We start from the raw sequence: 10,193 nt of genomic DNA, 5'->3' as shown, positions 1-10,193 counted from the left end.
ATTCAGACGACATCCAAATACAGGGGAGGGAAGAGAGCATTTAGACCAGCCTTAACCCACATGAATTCGCTGATATTTTGGAATTCAGAAGAGTCCGCTGTACAAACTTTTTATCCATGGCATTAACAATGAGTGACCAAAAAAATACCCAGGTCTAATGATGACTCGTAAAAATATCCATTAATTAGTAAAAAATAAAACAGATATCAATACGAATCTCAAAGAAAATTCGATATTACTGGTAGTAAGTTACTAGACAAAGAAGTGGAAAATGGAGCTATTTGTAAGATTGCCAGGCAACATAAGAGTCAAAGAGAAGATTAATCATGATTCTATGTGCCCTAACAAAAGTTTCATATTCAATTTTCTCGTGCGCATCCTCTGAGGTTAACTTTTAAAACATTATTAATAGGTAGGAGATGCAACGAAAAACCCACTATGTAACTAATTTCTATAGAAACTTTGGGTTTTTCAAGAAAATGTGACATTTTCCCATGAATGTTTTACTTGAATTGTAATAGGCTAATGTTGCAAGTAAATAATCCATATCCATATCGTGATACTTCTAAATGTCTATGAGGTTCAGAAAAAATTAATTCATTTTGTTGTTATAGAAATTCTATTTGCTTATTTTGTTCATTAATTTTAAAATGATTGCAAGTTGCATTGCGCATACCGATAGACACCTGTACCTAACGTCTGCCTTGCCCCATGAGAAGTTCGGGCTAAGCATTCCTTTCTCCAGTCAATCTGCTTTTGCAAGCGCGAGATGAAGCCTGTGCAAGCAGATTATTGAGGAAAAAGGTTAAAAGGAACAAATGCTGATACGAGCAATGATGACGTCGTCACTTGGCAGGAGATTGCTCTCAGCCAGCTAAGAGTTACGTTACTTGCTGTAAGAGATACGACTTTAGTATTTTCAAATGATATTTTAGTGTTTTAATTCTCACCCGCATGAGAAGAATGTCTGAAAAAAAAAAAAAAAAAACAGTACCAAAATTGAACAATATATTAGTTTCATGTTGGCATTATGTTAAATAAATATTCCTTATTCAAACTATTGATCAAAAAGGTTTCCATACAAATTTATATATATTATTAGCCCTGTATAAGATTCATATAGGATTATTCCATAGATAACATTTTCACTTCTAGACTTCCTGACTTTAAAATCTCTTTTATTTTATTTTATTTATTTTATTTATTATTAGTTTATTTATTTATTTATTTATTTACTTAATTTTTTTTTCATTGACTACGAATATAAATCACCCGGGACAGACAATATGTCAGTAGGTTTTGATAGTGTTGAACTTTTAGCTTATTTGTCATTACTAAAGCGTTAAGTTAGAGTTCAAATCTTTACGCATATATATTTGGATATTTAATGGTTACGTTTTGCTTATTGATATTATCGTGATTCCTTTTTTATTATAATTTGTAACCCTTCCGACTTCTTACGGAGTGTATTATATTGACTCCACTTGTATCCATATTTATTTTATTTTTATATTTATTTATTTATATATTTTTTTATATATCTTGATAAATTAATGGTTGGCTTGAATATGTGGAAAAGTGTTCTAGCGGGCGTACCGTTAAAGGCTACTTGTGGCATCAATTCTATAGATACAAGATATCAATGATATAGGTATTTAAAACCGCGAGAACCGCTATAATCCAGTTCGGATCCAACATCACGAGTTGTAACTCGTAAGACATTGACACTTCCTATTTAATTATCCGTTATTCTACCAAACCGATTGACTCTGGGTGATCAAATATATTATTGGTTTTCTTAATGGAAAGGAATTCACACAACGTGTTAAGGAGATTATTATTGATTTACACCACCCGAGTCACAGATTATTATGTGTTGAATTCCATATTTACTGATTTAGCACTCATAAATATTCCTAACGCACTCAATTTCGGTGTTTGTTTTTAGTGCTATTAATTCTATATAACGTGTCAAGGACTATTAACACTAGAAGTGTTTATTCCCTCTGTCAGACTCGTAATTCCGTTAATAATTCTACGTATATTCTTTCAAGGATTGATTTGGCACAGGATAGCCCTTAAACTGACAGGTGTCTTAGTGTGTCCCTTGTCTTCATGACACGTGTTACAATCAGTTATGTGCTTTTTATATCTGTAAGCATTGTAGGCCAGTAAAATAGTGATTTGGCTTTCTGTGACATACTATGGAACCTGGATGACGGAATGCAACCAGTTTATGACGATTGGTATGAAAGAGATTATTATTACTACCTGGTCGTTAGTCATCTGCTGTGTTCTGGGTTCGGGTTTTCCTCGTCACGGACCTACATATAATACTACATTTGATTACATTATTCTGATACACATACCTTAAGTATACTTTTGCTTTAGGGTTTCTGCTCGAAGTGTGTATTGTTTTTGCTTAGCCGCTGACCCTGTTTCCGTTTCGAAGTGTTTATTGTTTGGGTTATGTCTGTTGACGCTTGCTTTGTTCAGTTCGTAACAGTTCTGCGCTCCGACCCAGATATTCAATGCTCGCGATCTCTTGGGTTAAGGAATTTTCTTGTTTAGATACGGTTTTAACAATAGGCACGGATGTTTCTATATCTTTTAGTCATTAATGGTTCTTTGCTGTATGGTGCGGGATTGCGGGATAATGCGTCAGCTATGATATTTGCTTTCTTAGGTAGATATCTTATCTTGGCTCCAAAGACCTGAATGATCATTTGTCACCGAGTTCCCTTTGGACTGTGATTAAAGCCTTTGAAAAACTCGGTAAAGGACTCCATGTTCAGTAAGGACTTTATCAGGATAGCCATAGATTATGAACTTAAAATGTACTAGTGTTAAAGATACCTAGCCCTTCCTTGCCTATTACTGCATATTTACTTTCAGAGGGCTTTAGTTTACGTGAATAAAAAGCTATAGGGAAGAACTGTTTATCATATTACTGAAGTAGTATCCCTCTTACCCCTTGGTCTGAGGCGTCTGTTGCAATAAAAAAAAAAAAAATTCCTTATTTAAATCAGGGATTTTTAAGTTAGGTAAGCTGCATTATTCCGCTTTTAAGATATCGAACGCCTGTTGATGCTTTTTAGACCATAATCAATCTACGCTCTTCTTCGTAAGATCTGTTAAAGGAGCTGTCATGATTGAAGAGTTACATATTTGCATACGATTGTAATACCCACTACAGCGCAAAAGTGCTGTATCCCCCTTTTACGTTAATAGGTACCGGAAGTTATGAATAACCGACACCTTACCACGGACTACTTTAAGACCTTGACTAGAACACATAAAACCTAGATAAACATGTTCGGTTTTAAAAAAACTCACATTTAGATATTTTACTCTGAGATTATTTGTCTTTGTCTCTGTAGCAACTAGCTCTACTTTATGTGAATGTACTTCTAAAGGTATTAGAAAAGATTACAAGACATCCATATAGGCATGTAGGTTATCCCCTAATAGTCTCCAAACACTATATTGTAATTGGGGTGCAACGTAAGCCGGAGGCATACGTAAAAATTGATAATGTCCCCTGAGTGTGCTGAAAACGGTGTATGAGGTACAATCACTTAGGTAATGGTATCTGGTAAAAACATTTAAGTAAGTCCAAGTTGGTGAAAAAAAAAATTTATTCTAACCTAACAGAGATAAGATGTCGTCGGTAACATCGCACTGGAAAACAAACTACGGAAGTCGTTTCCTTGTTTAAGCGACCGTAATCTGCGCAGATACGCCAAGTCCGATCTTTTATGGCATGACGTTTGAGGGAAAAAATTATATGGGCTATTTGATTTCCTAATGACTCCCATTACTAACATTTTTCAACTTCGTCATTTTATCTCTATTTTGAAATTTCATTGAGAATCTATACGAAGGTACGTAAATAGCTTTATGTTTGTCCTTAGACCGTGTTTTGTTTTCAATGACATCCGTTTTTCTCCCAGAGATCACTCGCTAGTGGAGAAACTTCCTGGTATTCAGGTAGAAGATAAAAAAAAAATTCAGCTCAATCACCTCTGCTTGAATGACTTTACGGATATTACTTTAGATAGATTATCAGAGAGATTCATCCACGACTGGTTGGGCGTGATTAAAAATTAGCAACAATAAAAAATGCGATATTTATAACTTTTCCGTATCCACGATATGTATACTTTGTAGGGCTTTGTTCGCGGAAATCGTTATATTTCAGAGTGTCGGGAAGGATTAAAATTCATTTCCCCAGCAAAGTCTTTTTACACGCACTAAGACATTCGAGGTGCATGCTTCTCGAGATTTTGCGTGCAAAGTACGACTGCGGTTGTGGGGTGGGAGAATTCTGTTGGGTCATTTGAACAATGTTACGATTATGAGACAATGTATAGTTCCTTATATAAGTTATTATTTGATTAACTGTCTCATTTTTGTTCAAACGGATTTTAATATGTTTGAAGGTTTATAGGATTTTCCTTTGATAAACACTCCTTATTTTGCAGGATGTAAGATAATATTTTGTATACCCCTAGATGGATCTTACAATTACACTACATACAGATCAACGTTTTTTATAACTATAGAGGTATCTGTAAGCGCTCGCTTATCCGGATTCTCATTAGGGAAGTTCGAACAACAGACAGTGAGTCCGTAAATACAGGATCTTACGTTTTACTAAAGAAATAAAACAAGATATTCTAATTTTACGGCGCGTACAGTTGTGGGCTTAATCCACCAGTATTTATTATAACTTAATGTATTAAAATTAAAACACCCCCCCAAAACCTGCTCTGATTACTTTATACGGTCGTGTGTTTCATAGGAAAAATCCTTTTTAATTCAAAAAAGATATCGGTATGTATAAACCAACATCGCTTTTCCCCACTCTGCTAGAGTCGCTTATTGTGTGGAATTTGCTTCGCTTTGAAAACTCGGCAGATTTAACTAACCTTGACCGCTTGACTAGGTGACACAGTAAACCGAGTTTGCTTGTTTGATTCTGAAAGGCTACTGTTTCTATTTCTTTTTGTAATAATTAGGATCCTTCTCTTTATTACCATCGGCAACGTATTGTGTGTTTTTAGCATTTGTTGCTGGTTACGTATAAAGCAATGAATGACGAACGATTAGGACTGAGCGATTACTAATAAGGCAAGTTATCTCTACTGTATTCAATATTAACTGTTTGTACTTCATTCTTTGCTAAAATTTGAAATAGTGAGGGATCCTGGTCAGCGCATTTAGCCTGATGAAAGTTTTTTACAGACATGTTATTCCTTGCAATCCAGCCGTATTTTTAAAGTTAAGTTGAGTCATTGAGGTTCGATATTTTATATAACTCAAAAAACTCAAGCTAAAACTGCGATCGGGACTTGCAAAGGGAGCATTATTGTCATGACCCGAAATAGTGTTACCTCTAATTTATATAGATTTGTACGGGTGTTCCACTTGTTTTTTGTGTGTTTTCTAATCACTACGGTGCTTAACGACCCTATCCATGCATCTGTATAAATACAGACGTCCACTGCGTAAACGCATATTCACTGATTTGTTACGTAAGGGGGGGTTTGGGGATTAATAATAACACCCAAAATGATAAATTAACATAGTATATGATTATGATATTTCAGTAGAACTTCTGGAAATACAGACACTCAAAGATAAAAACTCGCAGTAGCGAAATCTCAATGATATAGATAATTTCTGTAAAAAAGTAAGATTAAGAATGTCTCGTAACTTCAGCCACAGGAATAACGAAATTCGACCTGCAAAGGAAACACTCAAAGTTACTCCAAATGAATAAAAAATTGTACTTAGCTTGCTTTTGTGGGAAGTCACGGTGTTCCGATAAACGACACACGGCCCTTGGTCCTCCTTCTCTATTTAGCGGACGACCTGGTTTGGCTTCAGTTTCCCCCGTGCGCGTTGTTTCGATGATTCGAGCCCTTGAAAATCCGATGCTGCAGACGCGTTCGGTTGTTTCTTGCAGTGCCGGAAACGCTCACTAACGATGTTTTCTTGAATGATTCTAATGAGAGACGAAGCTTCCGTTGCCGTAGGAAAAGGACACGTCGGTTTTGTTTCTTGAAGTTATTCACTAACGATGATACTAAGTTGCTTGACGAATCTTGTTGTTTTCTGAAGTCGCTCACTAATGATGAGACTAGGTTGCTTGAAGAATCTGCTGCTTCGTCGTCGTTGACTTCTTATGATACATGATTTATTATTCTGGTTTTTCTTCGTAGGACGTTGTAGAGTTCTTCTGGTCCGCTGGCCACCAATATTCGGGCTTGTGCCTTGTATGATAAGGCGCCCTATGAGGTAATGTTAGACTAGCGATAAACTTACGCTAAGTCGGTTGGTATTGCACTTCCATCTTCAATGGAGTGTCTGGGTTTTGTAGATCACTTACGAAGTCGGTATTATCTTTACGACGATGTGTTAAAACTCATGGTTCGGTGAGGTTCTTGTAGAAAACACAAGGTATAAAAATAGTATATTCTTCTGAAGTTTTACATGATGAAGATCAGGTATGATCGTACAAGTCTTCTATGACGATAGCTTGATCGCTTCTGCCAATGATAATGGCATAATCCTATTCCTCTACATGATAAAGCTTAGGTAAAGAGGTACAAGGTCTTCTAATGACGATAGCTAACTCTCTTCTGCTGTCTACCATCTCTGTTACAAGTTATGAAGGAACAGACAGTAGTTCGAACATATGAACATACTATCAGATGACATAGTTTCATACGAACACACAATCAAATGAGACACGCTACAGATCACGTAGGCCGTTTGAATAATAGGTCGGGTAGTTGTCTCAAGCAGGGAGCTTGGACTAATGTTTATAAACAATTGAATGACTACAGGTGACGGCATGTTATCTTAGCCTACTTTTATTGTATACGTCATCTTTAGCGTCTCTAGTCTGATCACATTCCTGCAAGCAATCTGGTTGACCTCTTTAGTTTTAGACTTTTATATATATGGACTAACATTCCATATTTTTATTATGTAAACACTTACACATATGTATATATAGATAAAATATGCGTATAATGATGAAAGTATATTCGCACAACTTAAAAAAAAAATTCATTATAGATGTGCATGCTACGATAGGAGAGAGAGAGAGAGAGAGAGAGAGAGAGAGAGAGAGAGAGAGAAGAGAGAGGAGAGACGAGAGAGAGAGAGAGAGAGTTCTGTATGAATGAATACCAAGCAGCAAAATGAACTTAAATGTACTCACACCTGCAGGTTTCCTTTATTTCTCGCAGCAGTATAATAATAATTATATGTCATTCCCAGAGAGAAGCTACAACTTTTTCGTTTTAGCGCAAATCTTGGTGTATTACTACAGTCACTCAAAATCCTACTGTTCTCATCCCGTCAGAGAGAATATCAGTTTACATTTATATTTCCTCTGAAGCCGAGGACAGCACCTCCTTGGAAAGCTTAAGGATTTCCAGCGTCTCTTTAACGACGCATCAAGATTCACACAGGAGCAAAAGGTCTTATTTTGTCTCCTTCTTTTAGGGACGTGACTGTTCCACTTAGTCCTCATTCAAGATAATGTTCTCATGCGAGTCTGTTGCATAATATAAATATGTAATGATTGGATAATTATCTGAATAAACAACTCCTTTACCTTCTCCTAAACCATAGAAAGGAAGGCGTTTGTAGAAATTTGCGAGTCAAAATAAGTTATGTTCTTCGGTGTCAGGATGACAGATGTTTACTTTTCTAAATGAGATGGCATCAACTTTTATCGTTTTACCAGACCGTGAAAATTATTCTTCGAAAGTTCTACTTAATCTTGTTTTTATCGAGTGATTAAAAGCGTTTTCTAGTAAATTAATTTATGTTTAAGTTCATGAATTTTTTCTGCAGTTATTATTATTATTATTATTATTATTATTATTATTATTATTATTATTATTATTATTCAGAAGATGAACCCTATTCATATGGAACAAGCCCTCAGGGCACATTGACTTAACATTTAAGCTTAAAAAAAATATGGTGTTCACCCGAACGAAGTAACAGAAGGCAATGGGAAGTACAGACAGAGGAGATTAGTTATTAGAAAAAACAGTAGTTGTGTACTAAATTGCAGTATGAATATCGATATCTTTATGTAAACTAGTTTTTAATGGGAAAAATTACTAATTGTTTTATATGCTGCGTATATAATTTTCCAGCTCAGTAATAATATCTCGTAATATTATCTCATTCCAACGACTTTCACCAAAAAATAATGATGTACATAGACAGGGAAAATCTATGTGCTAGCAAGGTGTATGTAGCAATGAAAAAATAATTAAGTAAATGTTTTTAGAAATATCTATATACATAAAATGAATTAAAATGAGAATAATATTTTTAGAGAATCGCATTTAAAGAAGAAGAAATTCTAAGTGAAAATAAATTAATAATTCCAAATCTCTTGGAACCACCATAGTCCACCAACCACAAAAAAAGATAAATAAATCGTTACACAAAAAAAAAAAAAAAAAAAAAACTATATATTTACAGATGCACGAATAAATACAGAGACACGATTACGAATTGTGGGATGTTAATAAATTCTTTTGAAGTGAGAATTAAAATTGATGGATGAAGTTTTTCTTGTTAAAGGAAACTGTCGCTTTCACAATCAAGACTATTCAATTCATCCAACACTTGATGTTGCTCTATATTTTCTTGATTTAGATTTGGTATTTGGTGGCAGTTAATTAAACTTGTAATTCGTCAACGTCATCTAAAATCGGAACTATATGAATATACATTTTATATATTATATATATATATATATATATATATATATATATATATATATATATATATACATGCATGCTTGTGTAAATATGTACACACACACACACACACACACACACACATATATATATATAATATATATATATATATATATATATATAATATAATATATATATTATAAATATATATATATATATCATATATATATATATGTATATTATATAAATGCGGTGGGTATATACGTAGAATAAGGGTTAATAATGCCAATAAAGAGGCACGTTCCTACTTCATTAAGCGCTTTACCGTTTTTTCCTCCGGTCACATATAAAGTTATGTTTCTGAATCCTTATGCGTAATGTGTACTCACCGATTCCAAAGAGAATCGCGATCGTAAGGTATTTACTGATTTGCATATTAATCGGAATCTCTCTGTCTGTTGCGGACTTCCATGACAAGATGAGTCAGTTCGGACGACTTCATTCTGAACACAAGATACTTTCGCGCTCTCCGCATGTGCGAGAATTAAATCACATCCTGTGGGTTCCTTAAAAGGACGAAGACATATCCGCTTGATACCAAATAACTGTATATGGCGTTTCCATTAAATGTCGCACAGGAAAACTTCCAGGCAGCTAAAGTTCCACACAGCCTGGCACTGGAACGAGCCAGCGGAGGGAACCTTCTTCCTTGGCCGGCAGTTGGCGCTATACTGAGTGACCGAGCACCGCGCTATGTTCTCGGTAGGCGAGAGGATCAGGCAGTTGAAGGATAGATAGAGAGATAGATCGGCAGAAAGAGAGAGAGATGCCAGAACTACAGACCAGTCAGCTATGTAACTATACAGCGGCCACATACATTAAATTCCACGTTAGATCCTCCTCTCTCTAATTGTAATTGATGCTGTAGACTTCACTAGCCGATGACGTTTAGGGTAAAACAGCGGTTTATTGATCTCAATGGCATCGCTATGTTCTTTCTGCAGATGTTTTTGTATTCGAGATCTTTTCAACAAGTTGAAGAAGCAGCGCTTTCCATTGTCTTAGGTTTGTTTATACTTGATATAATGGTTTTAAACCCTGTTATTTAGGCTGAGCATGAACATACGCGCGCGCACACACACGCACACACACACACACACACACACACACACACACACACATATATATATAGTATATATATATATATATATATAGATATATATATATATATATATATATATTTATATATATGTGTATATATATATATACATATATATATATAAATATATATATATATATGATATATATATATATATATAATATATATATATATAGTATATATATATATATATATATATATATATAGTCCGGTTGTATTTAAGCTGAGTGTGAATACGCAAACGCAAATATGCGTAAATACACACGTCTTATGTATGTATACATACACACACA

At 34.7% G+C, this 10,193-nt stretch overlaps 1 pseudogene; it reads right to left on the bottom strand.

The window, feature by feature from the left end:
* LOC135222311 (uncharacterized) overlaps positions 1 to 9,266 on the bottom strand; it is a 21,921-nt pseudogene extending 12,655 nt beyond the window's left edge.
* Positions 9,267 to 10,193: the final 927 nt, after the last annotated feature.

Source organism: Macrobrachium nipponense, chromosome 3 (assembly GCF_015104395.2).
Source record: "Macrobrachium nipponense isolate FS-2020 chromosome 3, ASM1510439v2, whole genome shotgun sequence".
NCBI classification, from domain to species: Eukaryota; Metazoa; Arthropoda; class Malacostraca; order Decapoda; family Palaemonidae; genus Macrobrachium; species Macrobrachium nipponense.
This window is presented reverse-complemented; position numbering and strand designations above follow the sequence as displayed.